The following is a 6,000-nucleotide window of genomic DNA, read 5'->3' on the forward strand; positions in this document are numbered from 1 at the left end:
ATTTTGTAAACTGCCTGGGTAACTTGCTTATATAAATTTCAATAAATGAAATAAGAATGGAAAGCTAACTAAAAGGAACCATGTGATCAGGATTCTGCCAGGAGATACTTTTGTGGCTAAACCTCTCCTTTACTGGTACGCTTAGAATTAACTAGTAACTGGTCTGTCTCCAGGTGGGAGCATGTCATTTTTGTTCTGCTGTTCCAAGCCAGTTGGACTTGTTATCTTTTGAGTAGGACCTGCAGATAAAGGAGTGCACCCAAAGATTACCATGTCCCTTTGTGCTGCCCTTTGGTTGTGTTTTATTTCAGGAGCCGCCTGATTTTAGACTTTTTGCTGCTAAAATACCTGGACATTCCCTGTTGTAGTTTTTGTGAGCTTAAAAAGGATTTTGTAATGGTTTGTAATGCCATGCTGACCACAGCTCCCATTTTGCAGCCTGCTCACCTTACCTTCCGACTAGGCCCAGGCTCGAAATACCCCCCTTGGATGCTGCAATGCAGGCCACCACTGCTCGACCTTGCCCCCATCCTCCTAGGTGTGCACACTTGCCACCCGTTGCCTCTTAAAGGTCCCGAAGCAGGAAACACATCTGCAGCACCTTCCTATGACATCACAGAGGTCCCATATTTAACCCCAGCCCAGCATTCTGCCGGCGTCTGTGGAACAGGTCCTCCTGCAGTTCTTCTGGTGTTGTTGCACTTGTTCCCATCTGGTCCTGCTCCTGCCATGTCCCTGTCTGGTCCTGTTCTTGCCTTGTTCCAGCCCTGCCTTACTCCGTTCCGTCTACTCCTGTTCCTGCCTGCTTTTCTCTAGTCTTCTTGTATCCCAGTCTCTGTTTTTCTAGCTGTTGGTCTGATTGCCACCTGCCCTGACCTGTGTCTGGATACCGACTCTGCCTGATTGTTGCTTGTCTTGATCAGGGCTTGGACACCAACTCTGCCTGATTGCCACCTGCCTTGACCCGTGCCTGGGCAATGACTGCCTGATTGCTGCCTATCCCGCCCCGCACCTGGATATTAACACTGCCTGATTGCCGCCTACCTTGACCCTAGTCTGGATTCTGACCCTCAGACCGCCTTCAGTGCTGTCAACATATGCCTAAGTCCTGCCACCTGTGAGAGAAGAGGCTAATACAGGTGAAGCCTCCTCTTGTCTCAGCCAATTGCATGGGTTGGCAGGGACCCAACCCATGCCACGTGCTGGGTAGTACCAACCATGCCATAGCCCAAGGACTCATATTCTATGACAGCGATGCATCAATTCATTGAGGGAGATGCATTCAGCTACTTCATTTCTGTATTTTTGACTCCAGTTCCAGTTTAGACTGTTGTTCTTGGTACTGGATGTTATTACTGAAAATGATGACCTATCAAGAGGGATAAAAAAAACTGAAGATTCTTCATGTGATTGTGGACCTTTAAAATACAATGTGGGTTTTGGTCGTGAAAAAAATACATACGATTTTGAAAAAACATAAAATTTCAAAATAATATAAAAAATATATAAAATACAAAAAAGTTCTATTCATTTTTGTCTTATTTGCATTTATGGTCTGTGCCAGTGTCTGCTTCCTTTGATGTTCTATTTTAGGTGACCAGTATTCACACACACACACAGGAGTGATACCTTACTCTAACTATTATTCTTTGCAGATACCACTATACAGTGGCTGTTTCACTGGCTGTTATTTTTCAGGAGCCTGGATCTCTAATGGAAAAAGTCCAGGGAAAGATGGAAGAAGAACTAGGAGTATGATCACCATGACTATCATTCCAACCAGAGGATTGGAAAGCTGAGATCCAGATACTTGCCCAGAGTAGATGTCTTTGATATGTTGTGTGTTTGGTATGGGCTCATACTTTGTCCCATGGTCTATGGTTTTGTTTGTGAATGCTTTCTTAGCATTCTTTTTCCTCATGAATGAAATATATATCATGTGATGTACAATCTCTACCTACTATAACTTGCGGGTTCTGCAGAAAGAGCGTTCTCTAATACTGTGGAGTTGCTAGAGCTCTAACATGTATACATTTTGGTGTAATTTATCACATTTCTGTTTTATGCAGGGCACAGTCTTCCTTGAAGGAAACCACCCTATTTGGTGACATAGAATGGCTCCATTGACACTGCTAATCCAGTTGTTTTTCTTTTCTGTATTAAAAATATATGTATTATGGGAACATTTCTGAAGTACCCCAAGTTTTTTTCTTGGGGGGGGGGAGTGTCAGCAAAGTGTCCCATACAAGAGACATGATTCCTTACGACATGTCATAATAGGAATATTTAAGGTTCCATGACACTCCTCAATAGGAGGTATCTAACAGTGGTGTGTTTCTTAAATCTCATGAGCCCACTTTGGCACATGTTCTTCTTGTCCAGCTCCTGTCCTAGGCGTGTACTGAAGCTCAAGGGAGAAACACTTAGGCACCCAGGATTTAGGGTGGTTTTTGGGCTCCCTATAGAATCCAGAGACTGACAAAACCCAGAGGTACAGAGTGATGAGTAAGTCCCATACTCCAAGTGCTTCACTGAAGAGTTACCTGAAATATCTCTTGAGTGGATTTCTTGTTGGAATCAGAGTAAGACCTGCCAGACTAGGCAGACCACTACAGAGTTCTTTTGCGAGAAAGATTCAGCTGAAGCTCATCTATTTTTCTTCAAGAAGTGTTTCTGCTTGAAAGAACTGATCTGTATCAAATATATAGGTACCAATAGGAGGGAAGCCCAAGGAGATTTCCTCTCCAAAGAGTACTTTTGCTTGGAAGTGCTTGCTGGAGATGTGTCCAGACTTGTAGTGACTGTAATTCTTTGAACTATATACTACTTTTTGTGTATGGATTCCACATTTGCATCAAATATTTCAGTGAAAAGGATTTGTGTTTGTACGACTTCAGACTGTGTGGGAATTTGTTATTCTTACTAGAAGTTATTAGAGAAGACTCCCCATGCCTAAGGGCGTTGAAAGATTTTTGCTTTCCACGCATCAAGAAAGTATTCTTGGGTCACAGCCTGGCCCCTGAACTTTCAAGTAAGCCCCCGTGTTCAAACAGTGGAGCTGGGATTACATAGAAGAATCTCACGTTCTCTGTAAAGTGTGTGTGTGAATGTGTTGGAAGGATCCCCTTTTGTTCACTGTTCCAGTTCTCCTCAGTGACTGGAAACTCTTTGGATTTCATACTCCTCCCAGGAGCTTAGGACTTTAGTAGGAGATTAGACATTTTGTCTCTAGCCATTCCTCCTGAGGAGTCTTTCGGCTTTACTCCCTGCAGCTGATTTACAAGCATTTAAACAAACCAAACTCCAATTTAAGACTGAATTATTCCTTCTAGAGAATGTTCACCACATTGTTGTAAGTCAATACCACTAGAGTTCAAAACCCAGGGATTTACCAAGTTCTGGGACATACCCTGTAGTACAAGAGCTACACTAACAAAATGATGTAGTCTTCACACCAAACGCCATATGAGATGAGACTTAAGGGCATAAATAAAGAAACATAAGAACACAAGACATGCCATACTGGGTCAGACCAAGGGCCCATCAAGCCCAGCATCCTGTTTCCAACAGTGGCCAATCCAGGCCATAAGAACCTGGCAAGTACCCAAACATTAAATAGATCTCAAGCTGCTATTTATTGATTAATAGCGGTTTATGGATTTTTCCTCTAGGGACTTATCCAAACCGTTTGAAACCCAGTTACACTAACTGCTGTAACCACATCCTCTGGCAATAAATTCCAGAGCTTAACTGTGTACTGAGGGATAGATTTTAAAAGACGTGTGTGCGTGGTTCCCAGCGTGTGCACATGGACGTGCCGATTTTACAACATTAGCGTGCCAGCACGCACATATGCGCACCCGATTTTATTTTGGCTCACGCATGTGCATGCGGGTGGCACATAAGGGGGGGATTTTCTTTAAAAGTGTGCAGCGACACAATCGGGACATCCCCAGTTCCCTAGGGAACTTCCCTAACCCTACCTAACCTTCCTCCTTTTCCCCCTCTCCTCCCTCTCCTCCCTGACCCCCAAACCCTACCTATCTACTCATTATTTTTGTTGAAAATCTTATCTGCTCCTTCGGACCAGTGGTAAATATCCACGCGCCGGCAGCTGGCTGGCGCTCGTTGTCCCGGCCAGCCCTCGGCCCTCCCCCTGCCCTGCCCATACCCCACCCTGTTTCTAAACCCCTACCCTTCTGCACCGTATCTGCACGTACCGCACCGTATCTGCACGTACCGGCAGATACGTGCGTGGCCAGGCAGTTTAGAAAATGCGTTCTGCGCACTCTGTTTAACATGGGGAGTTTTCCAGCAAGGGGAGGTCCAAGGAGGCGTGAGTTAAGGAGTGATGGAAAGAAGGGTCTTCTCCCCAAAGGGGACAGGTTTTGGATGCACTATAAAAGATAAGTCCTCCTGTGACTCAAGGGAGCTATTACAGTAGTTTTTAGGAGTTATGAGGAGGTCCAGAGCTGTATCCTGGAGTCAATGGGCTGCGGAGCTGAGGTGTTCCTGATCCACTGGGGTGAGCCTCTGAAACTCACTTTAGCTAAGGCTAGGGGCCTACTGAAAAGATTAGTACCCGTGATACAATAGGGACATCATCTGCCTGGGGAAACCTGTAGTCAAGGTTGTGCATGAAGGTGAAGAGGTTTTCCTGTTTTCCATTAAGACTTGAAGAGAAACCAGGGTTTTGATTGGAGCATGAGAGGAAGAATCCTAATGTCAAAGATTTTAAGCAACATAAGTAAAAATGACTTACTGCCTTTTAAACTTTTGTGAACTGTCTAAGAAACTGTGGGGCGGATTTTAAATGCCCTGTGCGCCAGCAGCCTATTTTGCATAGGCTGCTGGCGCGCGCAGAGCCCCGGGTTGTGCGTAAGTCCCGGGGCTTTCTAAAAGGGCGTGTCGGGGGCGTTCCTGAAACGACGTGGCGTTTTGGGGGCGTGACGCGGTGTTTCGGGGGCGTGGTGCCGGCCCGGGGGCGTGGTCGAGGCCTCCGGACCAGCCCCCGGGTTGGGTGATGGCGCGCCAGCAGCCTGCTGGCGCGCGCAGATTTACATCTGCTTTTAGCAGGCGTAAATCTGCCAACAAAGGTAAGGGGGGATTTAGATTGGGCCGGGGGGTGGGTTAGGGAGGGGAAGGTGGGGGGAGGGCCAAGGAAAGTTCCCTCGGAGGCCGCTCCTGCCTGTTCCCTCCCAGCCGCTCCGAAATCGGAGCGGCTGGGAGGGAACAGGCAGCGCGTGCTGGGCTCGGCACGCGCAGGTTGCACAAATGTGCACCCCCTTGTGCGCGCCGACCCCGGATTTTATAAGATACGTGCGGCTACGCGCGTATCTTATAAAATCCAGCGTACGTTTGTTCGCGCCTGGTGCGCGAACAAAAGTACGCGATCGCGCAATTTTTTAAAATCTACCCCTATGGTTTTATTTTTTAACTGACTTCTGGAATTTAAATTTTGAATTCATTTTTCTTTCTTCTATGGACCACCACTTTTTGTGTGCACTGTTTTATTGGTGAACCTTTGGGTCCCCACAGGTGAATCCTGCTCCCTAGAGCATGAATCCCTGCCTGATTTTCCAGGTGCTGCACCAATGGGTCAGGGCTCCCCAGCTCCTGAAGTGTGACACCCCCCCCCCCTTGCCAGTGAGGGCGGGGGAGGGGGAGGGAATGAACTATATAATATAAAGCGAGAGAGAGTACAGTTTTGCAATACCATATGGTTTCATATGTTTCGGCATATTTCCGTTTATCATACTACTTCATCTGTGAATCTTGTTTAGTCATTGCCCAAGTGTATTTTTGGAACATATCTGATTAGAAGAAAAGAACAAACTGTTTTGAGTTGTTTTCAGCATTTAAACCCTACCTGGTATTTAAACATCCCCGGGCATCCATGGTTCAGTATCTGTGAATTCCTTTCACCGTCACATGCTGTCCCTTGGACAGTAAGTCTTATATGTATAGAACATTCTTTATCACTGTTAACTAAATTCACAA

General features: G+C 46.0%; 1 long non-coding RNA gene across 2 annotated transcripts in view; it reads left to right on the forward strand.

Annotated features, from left to right (window-relative positions):
* Window positions 1-2,170, forward strand: part of LOC115083723 — a 39,317-nt gene extending 37,147 nt beyond the window's left edge. For both annotated transcript variants that reach the window (XR_003854388.1, XR_003854389.1), the window contains exon 4: window positions 2,070-2,170. This is a non-coding gene — a long non-coding RNA (uncharacterized LOC115083723). The remainder of the gene's footprint in view (window positions 1-2,069) is intronic.
* Window positions 2,171-6,000: the final 3,830 nt, after the last annotated feature.

This window comes from Rhinatrema bivittatum, chromosome 1 (assembly GCF_901001135.1).
Source record: "Rhinatrema bivittatum chromosome 1, aRhiBiv1.1, whole genome shotgun sequence".
NCBI classification, from domain to species: Eukaryota; Metazoa; Chordata; class Amphibia; order Gymnophiona; family Rhinatrematidae; genus Rhinatrema; species Rhinatrema bivittatum.